Genomic DNA, 20,326 nt, shown 5'->3' with positions numbered 1-20,326 from the left:
CCTGGTCTAGTGGAAGGTGTCCTGGCCCGTGGCAGGGGGATTAGAACTAGGTCATCTTTAAGGTCCCTTCCAACTTAAACTGTTCTATGATTCTATACTAACAGCCGTACCTGTTTCAGTCTGATTGCAAGTGGCTGACAGCTTGAAAAGAGAGCTACGGGGTTAGCTGGTCAACTGGTATCCTTCTCAGAAGCTGGAGGTCAGGTCTTGAGGAGGAACAGAAGATACTGAAAGAAAAATTACTATTTGTAAATGTCTGCTGCAGGCTATGACAAGGTGAGAATGCTAGGGGTGAGCTTGAGGGGAACCTTGCTAAAGTGGCTTCAGATATTATTACTCTGGATGTTATCCTTTGTACAAGAGGCTGGAAAGAGTATGTGGTCTAAGCCTTCGCTGCACCCCTTCACTGCCCAGCATAATACCTTAAAGCTACTCTGAAATGGCATCTGTGCCAAGGTATCAGTGTAAACTGCAGTGGAAGTATAGATTTGCTTCTGCAAACTGCTGGAGAGAACTTGCAAATCCTATCACACACACAGCTGGGGGCACCCATACCTTAAGCTGCTGCAGTGGTTCATTCAGCAAGTGTGAGTTGAATCACCGTGTGTGTAAAACAGGCACCCTGTATAATCCTCCTGTCAACTTGCAGTCCCTGAAGCATGTTGTGCCCACTGCCATTTCTGAAGGGAGTCGGAACTACTGCAAATGATGAGCGTGATTTCAAGAGCTGTGTGAGACTAATAGCAACCCTACGCTATCTGTGAATGTTCTCCTTGGCTCAGGGAAGATCAGGAGCCTGGAAATACTGAACTGCTGCTCAATATGATGGGATGGAGACAGGGCAAGGAAATGCAACAGCTTTCCCTGCGAAGCATGGTGTTATGCTTAGGGCATCTTGCGTCTTTCAGCTGGGACATTTCTTACATGAGAAATGCCATTTCTTGGAAGAGTCTGTCAAAGGAGCTGTGGAGAACAAAGTCCTCCAGAGAGAAGAGCTGCACAGAGGACTTGGCTAGGCACCCTGCAAGAAACTGCAGAAGTGGTAGCATCAGCCCTTGGTGAACTCCAGGTTTCTTCACTATTTCTGCCTCCAGAGTGCTCTTGTGAAAGCCTGATCGTGTGTGCAGCTGTACCTCATGACCTCCTAAGTAACAGCATGCGAAGAAGGTATTTAGTTTTCATTAGCTAAGATAGTTGCTACTAATTAAGCAATGTAAAAAGCCTTCCAATTAGGTGTAAATTGAATTTTCCTTTTAAAGACTGCCATGAAGGTATGTTTCTAATTAAGGATACTTTGCTTGGCTAGGTGAGAGCCATTTTATTTGCTGTGTTTTTAAGGGAAGCTGTGTCAGTTTCCATTAGCTGTCCCACATGCATGGGGGAGTCCAGCTCAATTCATCCACATTAACCCATGCAGCAGGTTTGAACAGGGCCAAGAAGGCAGCACAGCACATCCTCGGTTACCCTGTGGCAAGAACTGGGGGCTGCCTTGCCCTTACCCAGAAACATGCACGCTTTTCTTTTTGTGAAGAGGCTGGAAACACTGGCAAAAGCCACCAGTCTTGAGCAGCTGCTGGAGCAGTGGTGGCCTGTCCTTCTCCCTGAGGCTGGCTGTGGTAAAGGAGGATCAGGGATGGTGAGAGCCCAGGGCCTCCTCCAGCTTTCGCTTGTTTGTTCGAGTGATGTTTGGGCATTTTATTTTAATTGTGTTAGGGAAGCATCTTTAAAATCCAAGAGAAGATGAGTAAGCAATTTACCTCTTCATCTCTGATTGCTGCTTGTGACTTAGAGCAAATGGTGGGTTAAATTCCCTGGCCTGTGTCTAAGTTAGTGGGGCTCTGTACCTTGCTTTCCCATAACCCCTCTCCCAGCTGTGAAGGTCACTATTTCTTACCTAGCTGGCAACAGGTTTGTAAAGCAACTGTCCTCTCCCATAATAGTTTTAGACTTATTTCTTAGTCTGTTAATTAGAGCAAAAATCCAAGGTTCATGTCAATCACAATTCAGGATGTCCCTGGACTAAGTTTTAGTTGCTTTTGTATTTGTAGCTTGCTTATGCCTTAGTGATGATAACCCGATTTGTAAATGTGATTTAGCGCAATATAAGCAGCAGAAGTTTGTGCAAAACAGCATCCTGTAACTTGTGTAGTAACACATTGTTTTAAAAATTACACAGACAGATAAAGCTGAAAAGATGAAATATTGACTATTCCTAAATTTCTGTTTGTTTAAAAAGAGAAAAACATCTTGGTCGCACATTTTCACAATTCTTGAAATCCTTATTGAGAAAAAGAAAAACATGTAGAAGGGCTGCTGCTGGTTTAAGAGACCAGATTGTGACCTGACCCTGTGCAAGAAAACAGAGCGTAAGACTGATCCCTCAACAGCATGCATGAAGAGACAGACAGTGTCTGAAGTCCAGATGCTGCTTGGAGAGCCCCATTTGCCCTGCTTCAGAGGGCAAAGCAGGCCACAGGAGAGGGCTGGCAGGGGAGCTGTGGCTCTATCCCCACTTGACCTCAGCTACTGAGGCTGACTGGCTCAATAAACTGCAGGAAAGGGAGAGGTTTCTCATTTTGCTCTCCACAGGAGGAGATTCTGATAAAGAATTAACAGAGAAAGCAACAACAAGGATAAGAATGCAGGTATTGGAGACTAAGTGCAGGTTTTAAAAAATATTGGCCCAGATTTCTGTGAAGCAGGGTCTCTTCCAGTGCCCCCCCCCCCCCCCCCAGGCAGCAGACTGCTCATCTCTGCCTACATCAGAGGATATAGAAGGATGTTTTATGCTAGTTTAGTTTGCAGCTCCTAAAGGACTCTAAAAAGACAGGTTTTTCTCATGGCTTTTTTCGTATGTCCTCTTAGGACAGAGCTACGCAGCAACAAACCCCTGTTCACACATACATTGCTAAGACTTGTTTGTTTTGAGCTTAGCAACTAGAGCATGCCAAGAGCTGCCTTTAGCATCATTCAGATGAAGTAAATGCACTAGGCTATACATTGCATTTTTAAATGAGCAAAACATCATGAAAATAGTTTTAAATAACGCAAGAGATCTGGGGAAGGCTGTAGTAAAGAAAAAGCCAAAAGCAATTCAGAGTAATATTACTTAATGGATAATTAATTTCTGTATTTCCATGTGCAGAACATACAGCAATAGTTGTTGGCTCTAAAGTTTTCATCGGCCAAAGCATAGCTGTTGGCAGTGGCAACCAGTCTAGTTCAGTGGTTTTGTGTGAATGTATCCCTGTCTCCTACTCATCACAGATCCTTTAAACTGTTCTGTGCAGCTGGGCAGTACTCAACATACTCAAACTATCTACTTAATAGCTTCTCATTTTGTTAGCAATAAATTAATACAGAAGTGACCTGCAGTTTGCTGTATGCATAAGATCAATGTATGTAGTAACAGAGCTGGGAGGACTGAACAAACTACACGCACAACTCCAGTGGTATGAGTTGGTATTACACTGTAATAGAAATACTTGTAAACAAACTTTAAAAAATTTGTAAGTGCAGATGATCAGAAAATAATTGTTTGCAGCTGTGAACATAGAAAGATATGGAAAATCTGAGACTTTTGGTATTGAGTTATTTTTTTTAATTAACAAAGGAATATTTTATGGTATTTTATAAAGAAAAACTTCATGGCCAAATTCCTAGAGAACTCCCATGAACATGAAAACCCACACAGAATTAGAAAGAGAACCACTGAAAGATACTGTATGATAACTGAGCACTTTAAAAACAGGGAGGAGCCCTTGCTTCTACTGAAGTTATTTGGAGATGTAAAAAATTTAGTGTCTTTAATCTAGATCAAAGAAAAATCTAAACTTTTTCTTTAATCTGCCATATGAAACAATGGCATGGGAAGTGGGGGGTAGGGGGGACACCTGTGTTTATGCTCTGTGAATGGGTATTTCAGCAGATATTTAGTAAAAATACAGACATGGATTCCTGCAGTGTTTGAAGTTTCTAGTACATTGTGCTTAATAAGCCAATATTAACTTGGTGGTACCCAGTGATACTTGCCTATCAAGATAACAGTACTATAGTGATTGAGATATGAAATATTTATTGTTCTTATTGAGAACAACAGAACTTTCGCTATTGACTGAAATTGAGAGCAAGCTTCCTGTGGATTTCTTCACAGGTAACCAGATACATTTTAAATAATGAACTCTAGACTGTTTTTCTGTTCAAGAATTTACCCTCCCCTGCCCAACCCCCACAACTGATATGTTTAGCAGTAGTTGCCTTCCAACTTTGTGCACTACAGCCAGGTAGAGGATTTTTTTCTATGTCCTTACTAACAACTAGTTGTGTTGGAACTTTGGCAAGGGCAGCACTCTCCAATAGGGGGCAAGAAAAAATAGCCCCGAATTGGGATGGAGCTATGTAACTGATGCTGGTCTTGGACTGGCTGCACTGTAGGGCTGTTGAGACAGGAAAGGCAGGCCTGTTAGGTAGCTTGGTGAGTTGTATAAATGCAGCTTCTCTCAGGTTTACATTTCTGAGTTGACTGCAAGTTTTAGGAGGAGCTCTTCTCATATAGATGAGTCATGCACGAGGCCTCAGTTGTGTGTGGATTGTCTTGAGGCAAATGGGCGTTGAGTGCTTACTGCAGGAATTCAGCAGCTGTGGCACTGATAAGAAAGATGAACTCTAATATGTAATCACTTGTTTTTGTAGAACCTGTAGAATTGTAATTGTACCTGGTATCTCCCCTCCCCACCAAATGTGGGCTAGTGGGTTCAAACGTTGTACAAACTGTGAGTTTTAGAGGGAAAATCAAATATATAGGCAGCAAGATAGAGTAAGCTGAGTTTTTGGAGCTCTCTCCCTCCTGTGTATGCATAGTACCCCCAAGAGAGCTCTCCAAGCTTGGCACTGGGGAGAGACAAGTTCTTGTACTTTACAGAGAAACAGATGCATGGTGGGGAGCAGGATGGAAAAGTAGATAGGAAGATGAGGCACTCGAAGGTAAGGACGCAGAAAAGTGTGAAGTAACCTTCACTGAAGCCTAGGGAACCGGTGAGGAAGAGCTGTGTGTACTGAAGTAAGAAGATCCAAATTACTTTTGTAGTAACACCTAGAAGCAAAAGCAGAATGCTTGTGGCAAATCACTTGTTGCTAGCAACAGGTCAGTGGAAAGGGCAGAAATCACAACTGGATAAGAAACAGCAAATATCAGGAAAATGAACATTAAATCTTCAGGATGACTTGGACATCAGAGGCTGACAGTACTGTGATTGTGTGCTACAAATCTTTGCACTCAGGTATGTTGAAGTGTGCTAGTTCTTAGTCCCAGGAAAATCAAAAAGGCTGTTGCTGACTTCGTGGAGCAATGCATCAGGATGCAGGACAGCAACAGAAATGACCAGACAAACAGTATGTGGAAGCTGGTGGTGAAACTTTTGTGTGAATAAAGACTATGAGCAACAGCTCATGGCTTAGCTGGCTTTTGGAAAACTTTTGCAGTGTTAGTTGCTTGATCTGCAAACCTGTTAGTAGCCTATATATCAAGAGGCAAATTCTGATAAGTGTCAAAAATGGGAATGCAGTCAGCCCTTTTTGCATATGATCTTGGGTCCTGAATGTGAAAGAAGAACTGGTGTTGAATTTCTGGTAGAGGCCATCCCATCTCTCTGCAAGCATGTTGGAGAGCTGCTTGAGTCTGGGATGCAGTCTAGAGAAAACCCCTTCCAGCAGCTGATTTATGTACTGGAAGACACAGGTAAATACAGGGTGGCCACGTTCGCAGAAATGGCCCTGATGACTCTCAAGAACAACATCTTTGAAATCACTGTGCAGTGTGCAGTTCCCGTCTTCTTCCCTCTGGCTGTTCAGACATGTATTATTGATGGCCTTCCACCATCCTCTCTCGCCCTGCTCCTGCAGAGCTCTTGTGCACTGCTGAGCCCAAGCAGGTGCAGAGACCAGCGTGGAGCCTGAGCTGCTGATCTCCAGGCTGTCAGGTCTTGTTCCTTTTCATGCATACTTCCTAGCACTAATAGGGACCACTTGATACTGGCACAGAGGGTTTGTAGAGAATCCTTTTTTTTCTTTTTTTTTTTTTTTTCCTTCTTTATACAGTTATTCAGTCTTTAATCATTTTGTTTTTCATATCTTACTGGTCAGCTGGGTAAGAAATGCAGAGCTGTGTCTTGCTGAGTTGACTGTAGGTATAAGGGTATTCTGCTACTGTCCCCTACCACCCTGTTTAAGTAACATAAGTGGTCTTATGTTTTCTGCCTTTGCGCTTCAGACAACTGACATTGTAAGACATGTTAGATAGAGTTTCAGTGTCTAATTCCTGTTGATTTATTTCAACACACCAGTGTTGATGTGTTGGGGTTTTTTGGGGTGTGTGTGTGGTTTTTTTATTATTTTTACTTTATGAAGTTGTCAGCATTAGGTACCAAATTCTGCTCGCTCTTCTTTGGCTTATAGTAAAATAAGTGGAGAAAAATCTGTCGGTACTGCTTATTTCAGAAGTTTAAGTCCCTCATTTAGTCATATTCCTGTAGGACAGAAAATGTCACTTTTGAAGGAATGGTCTGTATTAAAAATTACAAAGAGGAGTAGAAGTTCACTGTATACCCTTAACATTCGATCATGGTTGTGGGAATGTGAATAGACACAGCATTCAAACATGGTTAAGTAAAAAAAAAAAAATTTGTTTCACTCACACTCACTTATATTTGAAATTTCTTTTTTTTATGGTACATGCATTATTTTTCACTAGCCAAGCATGTTCACACAAGTGAGAATTATGTGCATCTGTCTTATTTGAAGTAAAAAGCTCCTCTAAAGTGTTCTTAGCTTTATGCAAGTTGCAGTATTCATGCGTTACTAGAAGAATCCACATTTGGTCTTACCACGTCTTACAGAAAAAGTGACATCGTGTCAGAGCAAGAAACTGCTGTTAGATTGTAGAAAGCAAGTGGCAAAAGATGAGAATTACTGAATTGCTCTGGGTAGTTACTGACGGTTACTGCAAAGCTGATTACTCGAACTACCTGAAAATTATGAATAAATTTTCAGGCTCAGCAGCTGGTCACAATGAAAAATGTTCATCAAAGCTAGATTTTAGCTTAAACGTCTTTATCTGCTCTCTGCTAGCAGGTTAAAAAATGAAGTCCCCCAGAAGTCTGTCATTAGGATATTTTAATAGCAAACATTTAATTATGATGTTCAACTAATGTAAAGGACAAACGTTAAGGTTTTGATTATTTATTGGTGCCAATGTCCTCTGCTAATAAACAAAGACTAATAGCATCATAAGCTTCCCAAACCCAATAAACAGAGTTTGTATGGGAACACAGAGCTCAGAGCCCAGCCATATTGGTTTATTCTGTGCTGCAGTGTCTTGGACGCAGGCAGCCCAAGACTCCTCCCGTGCCTTGTAACTGATGGTCAAGTGCCTGCACCTTTGGTTCTGCAGAAATGTTTTATCTACCACTTACTGCCATAGCTCTGTCTTCGACCTCGTGTTGGCAATCCGGGAAGAAGCAGTCATCCACTGCAGCACCGGTGTGAGCTACCGCATTTGGCTTTCAGTCTAAAGGGGCTTATGGTTACTGTGCTCTCGTCCTTCCCTAGGAAAGGTTTCAAATTGAAGGCTGCTGAGCTGCTTGTCTGGTTCTGGTGTGCGGGAAGATGAAGACAGAAGGACGTAAATGTGGCACCATATTTCAATGCATATAGCACTTACCCCTTTAGAGTTGCCTGTGCTCGAGCCCTCAGACAACCCCAACAAATGAGGGAGGGAGGCAGGGGGGGCTCAGGCAGGAGCTAGCCAGGGTGGGGCGAGGGGCACAAGAGGCTGCCAAGGATGGAGGAACATGAAGGAGAAAATGCTCTGGAGCAAGTCTTTTGGGTTGTTTTGTTGTGGTTCTTTTTTCTTGCTATGTAGGTTAAAAAAAAAAACAAACCAACACCACTGCTGTAGAACTACATAGTTTTATTTTAGGGTAGAATTTACAGGTAAAAATATCTTATTCTTTGTGAGATGAGGAAAATCTAAAATTTCTTTTTGTGCAAGGTTTATTCTTATCAACAAGAATAATTATCATGCTTTTGCTTCTGTCCATTTGTAGATAGACCTATAGTTGCTACAGAAAGTTAGCCCACTGAAAGATTAGTTGCTGGAAAGTGTTAGATATCTTTTAATTCTGTTTTAGAGATAGTTATGTTGCTTTGCAGCCAGACAAAGAACCTTAGTACATAATTTCTTATTAAAAAGAAACTGTGGAACAGGGAGACTTTTGAGTCTGCCTCCATAGTGAATATTTCAATACTTCAGTGACTTTAGTAGTGAGTGACCTTAGCTGGTAAGAAGATTATTTTATAGCAAAATGAAAACCCTTTATACTCTTTTGTTAATAATTTACCATTAAGTACTAGTGTCAGACTTGAGCACTCAGAAGATTTGACAGCATAGAGGTACAAGTCAGGCCTGCTAATATGTAATGCCTTTGTATCTAAAAGGCAGTCATATCTCTGAGGGTCGTGTGTTTATAAAAAGTTGGAACAGGAAAATAATTTTAAAAAAACCATAAAACAGCGATCCAAGTGTACTTTTAAAAGCATAAAAATGTATTTCCCATTTGTGTGTAGGCCTGCTTCTGTTCTGTCTTAGAATGAGGAAGGTAAATAATTTCAGTGGGGTCTGTGATTTATATTAACTTCTGGTTGCTTGTGTGCTGCTTAGTATGTTATTCTGCTTCAGTACACTGGAGAGATATGACCTATGACCAAATATCCCATCTGTGTCTCAGCTGACATTCAATAATTAAAAAAATCCACTCTTGCAACATCATTGCGTATTTAATAATTCTGTCTTTCAGCATCAAGCAGTTAACAGTGTAGTGGAAAAGATGTTCTGGCTAACAGTTCTTGTAGGCTTGCACAACTGAGGTGTATAGGTACTTAATTTTTTTTAATCAAACAATATTCTACAAGCAAAAGTATACTATATTGAAACCATTGCTTTGGAAAATAAAGTAGAGTGGAAGTCAAGACTGTGTTGTACAACCAGTTGTTTATGTGTAATAAGATGTAATATGTTTATGGTGGTATTACCTGTGCTAGATGTTCTTCTTCCACACCATGACAATATGGTTAATTGAACATGAAATCCATGAGAAAGAGTTACTTGTGTCATACAAAAGGGTTATTTACTATTTATGTTTTGGAACTAATACTTTCTCCATTTAAAAGAGAGAAAGGAAAAGAAAAAAGCACCACACAAAACAAACCGAACAAACTGTGTATAGGTAGAGATGCCATGCCAGAGTGATTAAAAAAAAGGGTAAGAGTAGCGATTTCATGCTCTGGGGGTAGTTCGCTTGCTCTCATTTGGTATGTTCACATGTTGAAATAGCCCCTGAGCTGTAGCCACAGGATGCAGTGTCTGCTCCTTCTATTCTCTTCTGTCCTTTCTTGGTGAATAGAACAGCAAGTCAGCATTACAGGGCCAGAGGCAGGCTTTTGTCTGCTGGCAAGAAGGGCAGGTGAGAGAGCCTTGTGTTCTTGCTGGGTAATTCTGCGTTGTGAGCAGTGTTTTCGGTTATCTCTTACACAGGCCCCTGTAGAGAAGAAAGCGATAAGCTACCAGGAGGAAACTGTACCTTTTTTTTGTAGGATTTCTAACTTTCATTCTACAGGTAACACACTCCACTCCACCTTCCCAAATCAAGAACAATACTGTTTAGGTGTCAAGAGGTAGAAGTCTTTAAAATTGGTATCTCCAGCAGGGTTCACAGAAGCTGTAGCCATTTCTGCTCAACCAAAGTGCATTTGTATTCTGCAAGAGCTGAAACACCTCAGGCTTTTTATGGAAAGGATTCAATATGTATTGTGAAATAGAGGGTTACAAGGGACAACAGAGCCCCAGTTGGGCATTAGATACATTAAATGCCGGAGTTGAATCAAACAGCAGTTTGCTGCTGAGTTTTGAAAGCAAAGCAGATATGGCATTACTTTTATTAACTGCCACAAGTGTTGTGCAAGTGCTGTGTTCCTTGATTCATTATTAGCAGAAGAAGGAAGACTTTGGGGGAGAAAGAATTTGACATTTCTTTTTATACAAACAAGGAAAATTATTCTTTTTCCAAAGTGTTGTTATAAATTGTTTTGTTCAAGCATTACTCTTAGTAAATTGACAGTATTATTGCTACCAAAGGACAAAGCTAACAGTAGTAGAACCACTGAACAAATCATAAAATTGGTGTTGAAGTAAATAACTTCACCCATGGTGAGGACCATAATTGTGTCACAGCAGAACTTGTAAGTACTGTTTGATGTGCAACATTTGCTTTGCCAAAGGGAAAGCACCAGTCGGTTTTAGAATAATAAATACTAGTTGCAGTGCATGAAAATATTAATGAGTCCAGTAATGATGATCATCTTATGAGAATTGTATGTTCATTTTCCATTCATGCCTTCTATTTAGCAATCTGTGCAGTTTGGGTTTTTCATTCTAGCAACAGCTGCTGTCAAAGTCAAGGGCCAAAGCAATTGAGTGGCTCAGTTAAAGAGGCTCTGGAAGGCCTGTGTTATGCAGTCTGGCCTATCAGTATAATTTAGTGTATATGAATAAATTAACACCTAAATTAAGATAATGTTGGTCAGACAGTATCAAATCTGATTTGATTAACACTCAGATTTATTTCTGTAATACTTTTCATTTTTCTTCTGCTCACTAACATATCAGAGTGTGAAGTAGAGCACTTGAAAAATACTTTTTCAATAATTGCTAAATGCTTACATCTTACCCCCTCACTAAAAATACTGCATCTGTACTCTGAGGAATGTTTAGGTAGTGGTGTGGGTGGACATACCAGCCCGGCCCATCACTGCCTTTTATCTGGAAGTCTTTCCCAGCTCTAGTACAGAAAGTCTGCAAACGCTTTAGCTTTTTCTCTTCATGGGCTAAACCAAGGTCTTCAGTTTCATACTGGTAATCTTGTATGCTTTTGTGATCGTAACATTATAAAATTTCTAATGTATGTCTTTAATAAAAGGCATTAAAAAACAGGATGGAGAAAAGACATAGTTCATAGTGGTATGAAAAACAATTTTGAAATCTACATTCTTTCACTCTCCAACAGATCTTCACAAAGCCTCTTTCTTCCCTCTGTTCTGAAATTCAAAGGAAATTACCATTTTCTTTTGCAGTGTTACCTTTGAATCCTGGGTGGAAATTATGGGGGGCTTTCTCTATCTTTGCCTTTATAATTTTTTTAAGTATTTTTTTTTAGTTTTCTTTGTTTTAAAAAAATAATTGCAAGGTGATACTATCATGTGGAGAGGGAAAGAAACAAAATACAACCTTCTGAGCATTGAATAGGGTTTCCTCTTTTTCCTGTAACTTATAAACTGCTCCTCTTTGCATCTGTTTTGCAGCATTTGGGGGTGAGAGGGGTGTATCTGATCTTTATTGTAGTATGGCACTTTACAGTGCAAAGAGTTAAATGATGCATGAAATGACCCGTCACACTGTATTATGTGCAACAGTATTATATACACAGAGGAATAAATAAAAAAAAAAGGCAGAAAAAGCCCAAGTTCCTGAAGCCCCACTTTTTTGTTGTTTTGAAGAGAAACATTTGGGGTGTGTGTATGTATAGTGTGTATATATATATTTGATTAACTTATTTTAGCTAAGCCACAGGAGCCCATCAAGTACCAAAATAGGAAGAAGGGATATGCTGGGTAGTTTCCCTCATCAATTCATAAAGGAGGGTAATGGTAGAGATCCAGTGTCTGTGATACAGCTTTCCTGCAGGGAAACACCACAAACTTTTGCATCTAATACTGGAAATACCTTATGAACAATTTTGAGAATTGTTCCAAGTGGCTTCAGTACTGTGGGAGAAATGAGGAATGTTTTTAGGAAGCTTTGCAAAATGCATGGCGAATGATGGTACACTGCATTTCTCATTAAATCGTAATATTCTCAGGTTCATACTACATGGTTTCATGTGATTTTGCCTGCAGTTGATAGTGTTTTGCTGAAGCTCAGACTGAAACAAGAAGTCCACAGCGTAAAAGTCCTGGTTTATGATTCCTGTGTCCTCTTTTTCACTACAAGTAACTTTCTGTCCGTGCATGAGGGTATGGACACAAATCTTCCCGCAGGCATGGGGCCTAAATACAAGTGCAAATCTAGACCTTGCAGTTTTAAACAGAAAATAGTAATTTTAAACGGGAGTTACTTTCTTTCCATTTTCTTCCTCTGTATGCAGAATATGGTCAGGAATGCAGCAGATGTATTTATCCCTGTCCCCTCCAGCTGCAGGGTTTTCTCCCTGTTAAAGACCTGGTGGTGGGTGGACAGTCTCTTTATGCTTTAAGAAAGTGAGAACCAGAGAAGGATACAGTGGTACGGTCATCTCCGAGTGTCTGAGGTGAGGCAGTGGCATTCCCTGCTCGTCATTACTCAGTGTTTAATGAAAGCAGTAGCAATACCAAAGCCCTGATCGGGCATCCACCAGCTCCACCCCCTCTTCTTATCTGCTTGGTATTGATGTCAGTGTATTTCATTTCAATAAATAATATATTTAATGAAATACTTCAGATTAATTATGTAGCAGTTGCTGCAGTTTGTAGCAAGGGTGGAAAACATCACTCATGAGGAACAACTTGTCTTTTTACACCTGCTCAGCATTGCTTGAAGTAATTTATTTTCTGCCAGACCCAGGAATGGCCTTTTCCACCCTGTCGCCTGGGAAGCTCATTTTCACATGCTGATGGTGCTGTGAAAGAGATGGCTGGGTAGTTCTTTCCTCCCCAGCCTTGCACTGGAGGCAGGCAGTGGGGGAGGTGGCAGCTCTGTTCTTCCAGCTCTGGAGAAAGATGATGAGCCTCAAGCATATTGTCCAATTCCCAGCTTTGGGAAGGTGCAAATGGGAGTCTGCTTGGGTTTGTGGATTTGGTTTGAAGTGGTTTGGGCGTAGTTCATAACCAGCTCTTCATTTTTATCAAGATTTGAGGAGCTCCTGTGTGTGAGCGGATTGGTGACCCACTGAAGTCTGGCATTTTTCTGTCTGGAAGTCGCTTGTATTTGATTCTTCAGAGAAAAGTGAACTTCCTTTGGAGGTACTGTGCTCAGCATCATGAGGAAGAGAGAGATGCTGCTTTCTCATGCCGCATGGTGCATGGACCGCTACAGGCTAGGAGTATTGATAGTTTCCTGTAATCTAGTGTAGTACTAAAACTCTTACATGCTACTTTAATCAGGCTTGGAAAACTGGCCTCAGATAGTGTTATGAATTGGAGACTCAGCCCAGTGTTACTGGAGGATTTAAGATTCCTGGCGTTTTCTCAGTCATCTCAGCACAAAACCAGCATATTCTTGTCTTGTATGAGAATGAATAGTTGATGGCCAGAACTCAAAGTGAAATTCAGGGTGTGGGAGCTAACCTGCAAAAGAAGCACTCGTAAAATGAAAACTGTTGGACTAAACTCTCTTACTTTTGTTTGGCACTTGCCAATTCAAGCAGTTTGTGCAGGTTTATTTTAGATGGCAGCTGGGTCACAGGTTTGCTTCTGGATATTCCTGAGGTTGGGTTAACAGGCTTCGCCCTGTTTCCCTGCCTGTGGTGGGAGCAGCAAGGGTCCCAAATGTGCATACCCATGTGGCAGTGGGCATGCAAAGGAGCTCAGACGTGTCGCAGGCAGAGTTTACTCCTTCTGTGATAGTCCCTGTGCACACAGTGGTAGGCACGTCTACTCATTCATCAGCATGTGAGCAATCTGGAGACCTGTGTAGTTTGACATTCAGTGCAGTGATGCAACGGAAAAGAAAATCTCTGTTGTTTCCATGGCAACTTGTGCGTCCGACCCTGGCTGGAGCAAAGCAGCAGGATGCTGTCAGTCCCTGCAGTCAGTGGTTTCAGTAAAAGCTTGTCAAAAGAAAACACATACCCTTGTGCTCCCCCCAAACCCCTCATGGTAATACATTCACCACAGTCCCCTTATGTCAATTATCAAAAGTGCAGCATTACATTTCCTATAACAACTTTATTCCTTCATATTTCAACCCATGCTGCCGCTTTGATTTGATTCAGTCTTCTATCTGCAGATAGTAACTACAGAGCACTTCAGGATTGTCCATTCAAATCTTGCTGAGGGATGGCATGGTCAGAAGTAGTTAGCACTAGGTGACTGGTGACCTGTGTAAAATGGTCTGGGAGGCTCAGTGCTGTCACTGGCTGACAAACACCAGCAGCCCAGATGCTGTCAGCACCAGTGGCTCTCTTAGCAGCACTGTTTAGGGAACAGAGGGACTGAACTTCTTTTTCCCCAAAGTAGTTCCTCCAATTCAAGTTACACACTGAGAAACAGTTTGTAGATTATGCCGTCCTACAGTTTTCCTGGCTGAAACAATCTGTGTTTATGCACAGTGTCTGTGCATAGGTTTACAAATGTGTTTGCGTAGTTCATAAGTCACACAAAAGCCACCCCTATTCAATGCATTCTGTATGGCAGTAGTGGTATAATTTCTTTCACCAAAATGTGATGTGTAACACCTCATGATAATTCTACAGCCATTTGGTTTCCATTGGAGTGTTTTATTTAAAATTAACATCGTCTTCACTGGATATTTATGATACTTTCCTACAGTCATGAAAAGCTTAACACTTGTACTTACTGAGCAAAGTAAATATTTGGTCTAATTTGCAGCTAATGTGAGAAGGTTTCTAATTAGAGTAGCCATGTAAATGGTGTCAGATTTCTCAAGCTGATCACGTGCATATATGTGACTTCTTTACCATGACTGCAGAAAGCAGGGGGGAAAATGCACCACTGTTAAGAAACTTCTGTTATGCTGTAAAATGCAGGAGTCCCAAGAGTTTGCTACCATAATTACAGTTGCACAATCAGTAAACAACTCACTTTTAGTATCTTACACAGCTTTCTAACATGCCAAAATAGCTTCCTTTTTAAAGAAATTATAGTTCGTGTAGAATTCGAGCTCATTGGGACTTGTCTGTCAAAATGTTTTTAATGAAAAATTGAATTTGCATAACACTGATGCACTGATGTCTTTTGCTTTTAACTGTTGACAGTGATGGGCTGAAAATCTTGATTTTTGGGGAGGGAACAAATTGCATTAGTTCAGCTCATTTAGAGAATCTGTTTGCTGAATTAATTTGCTAAGCTTTGGAGGGTTTTTGCTATGTATTAAACCCTATTTTCCAACTGTGCATATACTGCCTGAAGGGAATAGCTCCAGCTCCCGTTTTCTGTGACCATATTTTCTTATGATGCAGCCCAGGCCCAAACCAGGGCTGCCATGCAGAGCTGATGTCATAGACTGTGCTGGGGACAGCATTGTATGATCAGAAAGCTGCTCCTGGTACTCCCCAGACTCCAGTATTGCACCTCAGCAGCTGAATAAGAAGCGTCACAGTTTTTCTCTAAGCATCATTTTGGTTAGTTAATGTGGTGAAACCTGTCCTTCCATGTAATGACTTGCTGCATAGGTACTCACTTTGTGAAGCTCTAGCTAGATTAGCAGCAGTATACAGATAATCACAAGTGCCTTGTTAGTTGTTCCTTCACTGGTACCCTCCTATTCACAACAGAGATATATAAATGCTAAAGCATGTTAACAGTTTCAAGGTGACATTATTAACTCTGTTTCACCCTCCCAATAAACATCTGAAAGACATAGTTGTTATGTTCGTTCTTCCTTGAAACTCACTCAAGCGTGAGGGAGTTATGTGGTATACTCTGCCTTTATCTGAAATAAACTCTGAAATTTAAAAGGAAGCAGAGATTAAAGCTCCATCGGGAAGAGGACAAGTTCCATCAGTGCCCCTGCCGTCAGCCGTCGCTGGATGTTAGTCATGTGGGAAGCAGCCAAATGGCCCTGCCAGCTGATGCATCAGTGCTCTGCTCTGCTTTGGCTTTGTTGCTGTTGTTGGGATCGTGAGAAGTTTTCAGAGGTGGGGAGCCTATCTTTTGTAGTCATGTAGCATCTGCTATTTGAGGCACTCCAAGTCCTCTGACATCTTCAAATTAAGTTTCGCTGCCCCTGCGTGATTCAGTATTATCTCCGTTATACAGGAGGGGATGTGTGGACAGAGACAGATGAAGCTGTTTGCTGAAGGTCACACAGCAATTCGGTGGCAGTGCTGTTCTTCTGCTTTCCAGTGCTGTCGCAGACGCAAGGTTGTCCTTTCTCCCTCGAGGGTGCTGAAGAGAGATGTATTAGCCTTGTTTTGTTTTGGGTTTTGTGGTGTGTGTGTGTGTGGGGGGGGTTGTTTTTTGGTTTTGGGGGGTTTTTTTAGCTTCCTTTTCCTGTGTTTGGGCAGAGTGAAATCGTCCAGACTGGTGAAGCAAGTTGGCTTCAGACACCTTGTCAAATTAACTTTTCTTGTCTGTGTGTGTGGGGGGCTGTGTGGAAGGAGTCAAGTGCAGAAGGCACAGGCACAGACACAGGTAGTGTCAAAGAGTTAGTCAGAGGTGCTTACACAAGAAATCATCCGTTTTAAAATTATATTTCAATTAAAAGATCAGGTGTATTTGTAATTGTTGCCATCATGATAGCTGACAGACTAATCCTTTGCTCCATGTGTCATCCACCTCCACCAGTGTTCACGAGAGCTCTCATCTGCTGGGGCAAAGAAGGTATTTGGCATCCCACAGAGTTGTCTGTCCAGCCCTATACACTTAATGTTGGCATTGATGAGTGATGCTCAGAGACTTTCTAGCCACATGTTAGCTGGTGACAGGAATCCCCGAGAGTAGGGTACCTGCTGCAAGTAATCGGACAGCAAGCTGGTGCATACCAAAATATTTGGGAACAGGCAGCAGGACCTTTCCTGCAGGATCCAAGGGAGTATGTGCAGCTTAGTCAGAGGCTAGAGTATGAAAAGGGCACTGTTGCCCTCACTAGCTCACAAAAGCGAGCTGGCACAAGGGGACCGTAATGGCCTCTGACATCGCTGCATGATACTCGTTCAGTCGTAATTAAATGTGTTCAGTCAGTTAGCTCTGATAAGCTGGTTTTGGTGTCCAGGCATGGGGTTGTGGGAGGTGGGAACTGTCACCTTTTCTTGTTTGTGCATTACTTGCCCTTCCCTCAGTGTGTCACCTCCAAGGACAGCCTTGACCCTGAGCAGGGTGCTTCCAGGGCTCAGCAAGGCTGTGCACGCTAACATGCTGCAGTCTGGGCACCTGCTTCATTTTGGCGCTGAACGAAAGAGAAGCTACTGCACAGCTGAGAGTCATTTTTGCCCTTAAAATAGTGGCACTGGGAATGTTGTATGGCACTGACCCTAAGTTGCCAGGCTGTGATTGTTACGTTCATTGTTGTACACGTGAGCAAATGTAGTATTTTATTTTCCCCTGCCTCGGAAAAGAGGCTTCTCATCTTCTAGTGATAGACATCTTAGCTCTGATAGAAATTCAAGGTCTTCTACTTCATGCCTTTACCGTCCTTACACCAGCAAAAGTGCTGATAGTGGAAAAGAACATCTAAGGAATACCAGCAAATCCCACATATGCATTCAACCCCCAATGTTCCATGTAACAGAATATGTTGGTAGACTCTCATAAACTACCTGCTGTAGAGTCCCATCTCTACTGATAATGTGCTCCTGAAGCCAAGAGCCCTTTTTGATGCCTTGAAAGGGGGGTAAATGTGAAACAAAATCATTCTAGACAAATACAGGGGGTAGAGCTGTCAGGAAGAAAGGTAGATGTAGTTTATTAGGCATACGTTACGGCGTGTAGCTAGCAGTGACAGCAGATCAGAAATTGCCCTGGCTTTCTCAGGGAGATATTTAGCCAGAATCCACTCAGAGGGAAGAGTAACAATTCTCTTCACTGATGTAAAATCAGACTAGACTTAGCAGTGACCCCCAAAACAGGGGAGGAAAAAAACCCCAACAAACCAACAACAACAACAAAACAAACAAACAAAAAAAACCCCAACCCACACCATTGCCTGTTCTTCACGTGATTTTTGTTGGGCAGAGGTTATTTCGCTGAAGCTCGTTCATTTAGGAGTGATAAATAGGAGGAATGCTTAGTTTACTAGGTCCTGCCTCCTAGCATGATGAAATGAACTACGCAAGGATTCCTTCCCTGTCTGCCAGATAGGGAAACCTAAAGGGTATTTAATGGCCTGCAGAAACTGAAGGGAGAATCATTAGCAGTGAAGTGTCTAGGTAACTCTTTGAAAGTTAAGATGAAAAGCTTCAGTGAAAGTGACCTTCATGCTTGATGTTCCCTCTTTGCTGCTCTCCACACTTGAAGCTCTAATAATCGCTTTTTTCCACTATGTCACTGTATCCACTTGTTTCCACTGTATCACTTCATGAAACATTTCTATAGCTAGGCAGGAATTTGGATCCAGGGTGGTAATATCTGCAGACATTGAGTGGATGCAAAACACAGAGGCTGGTACAAAGAATCAGTCTTCCCTTTGTAGTGGACTGAACGAAAACAACATAGGTTACTGAATATAGGTTTTAAATATTTTATTTAAAACTTGATTAGAACTTTAAGAAGGATAAAATTATCATCAAATGTTTCTTTGAGTAGGCTATGCTATCCCCTTTGAGCAGTGCAGGAATTTGTTGGAGAGCACAAGGAAAGCATGTTGGGAATGGGAAGACCAGAGGCTGTAACCTGGCTGGCGCTCTGGCAGCAGACTGCAAATGCTGGTGTGCTGTGGGAAGGTAACACGTATAGTAGTGTATGGGTCAGATGAGAGGACAGGGAATGAAGGAGATGAGGTGTCTGAGTAGAAAGGGAAGGAGAGAATAAACATCCAATATTCAGAAATCAGGAGAACAGAAAGTGCCAGCAGTCAGGCTGGAAGTTAAGAAGAAGTAGTAGCCTGTTGGGAAGGAGATATCTCTAGGGCAGTTATGTTTACTGTGACTTAAAATTGCACTAGGCTTTTGTAATTGTGACTGAAGCCCAAATTAATGGCCCCATTTGAGACATCAGTGCCTGGTTGATTGCTTGAAAGGGGGATAGTTTATGTAAAAATAATATATTTTGCTTTTAAGAGAATTAAAGGTTTATTTTGCTTGAAATGGAAATTTTTCTTGGGGTGATAATGACATGAATAGTGTCTTGTGTTCCTTTACAGTGAGCAAAAGAGTAAGAAGTTTATAATCCTGCATCAAAACAATTATTTTAGCTTGGTTTTCATATGTTTCATTGCTTTTCATTGAAATAGAAAAAGAGAAAACAACAGTTTTGCCAAAAATTATGCTTGTGGTTTTTAAAGCTCTGAAGTGTTTCTGGAGACACGGGACTCATAGCATGGTCCAGAGTGGTTTCCTCCTAATATGCATGGAAAAATGTCTCTGATGCCAGCTACAAGTACATACAGATGAATGCGTATAACTAGTTGGTCACGTAGAGACTTTTTACAGATGAATGCGTATAATAGTTGGTCACGTTGAAGCAGTTTTTAGTCTGGCTGACCTTGATCCACCCTTCGCAGGCAGCTGAGCTGTCCTGTCCCACTGGCAGTTTGGTGTTGCCGTACTGTAGCCTCGTAAATCTGGGTTGGCAATGGGTGATGCTTCAGGCACCTCAACACCATGAGGTGCTGTGAAATGCTTCTTGTCCAGCCTGAGAGGAGCAGTTACTCTTCCAGGTATCCTAGGTCTGGAAGAAGCGGTTTTCATCACCAAGTAACCTTGCATACAGTTCAGGTAAAGGGGAAAAGGTGGTATGAATTTTAATAGTGTTTGGACTGGGGGAAAAGTAGTGTTATTCTATCACAAATGAGCTGTAGGTACCCAACCCTCATGCAATCTATTGAATATCTCAGGATTTTTTCATCTTCATGACTTCATACCTGCAGAGAATTTGTTCCGGGCATGTGTTAACTTAAAAATAACGTATAAACAAGGTGTGAACAGTTCAGTTAAGTGATAGCCTGAGGTTAAAAACACAGTGATCAAATTCAGTGTCTGCAGTTGGCAGGGAGATTGTCTTGCCACCTTGGGAAGAAATTAAACTTGTTTTGAAATGTAGGTGTTAAGTCTGTGAAAAACTCACTTGCACATCTAAATGAAGCTGGCTTTCCAGAGTTGAGGAGACCTGGTTGAGCTCTCGGGCTGCCTTTGGGAGAGAGAGGGGCTGTGCTTCCACCATGTAGCCCTTCTGCTGAGGTTGTGTTCTATAGCATCCGTGAGGAGAAAATCTTTCGGTAAAATCAGAGCTGTGCTCCCCGTCTGGCTGCCATCAACCATGGCCCTTAGTCACCAGCAACAGCCAGGGCTGTGCTGTCAGCTGCTGGAGCTAACAGAGCCAACAGCTTTGGGTCTATTTTTGTTGG

The 20,326-nt window shown here is 41.7% G+C and overlaps 1 protein-coding gene across 3 annotated transcripts in view; it reads left to right on the top strand.

Annotated features, from left to right (window-relative positions):
- Nucleotides 1-20,326, top strand: part of RGS6 (regulator of G protein signaling 6) — a 281,414-nt gene that overhangs the window by 151,334 nt on the left and 109,754 nt on the right. The gene's annotated exons all lie outside the window — the stretch shown is intronic.

Source organism: Falco naumanni, chromosome 7, assembly GCF_017639655.2.
Source record: "Falco naumanni isolate bFalNau1 chromosome 7, bFalNau1.pat, whole genome shotgun sequence".
Classification (NCBI taxonomy): domain Eukaryota; kingdom Metazoa; phylum Chordata; class Aves; order Falconiformes; family Falconidae; genus Falco; species Falco naumanni.
Note: the sequence above shows the minus strand (reverse complement) of the source record. Positions and strands in the feature narration are given on the sequence as shown.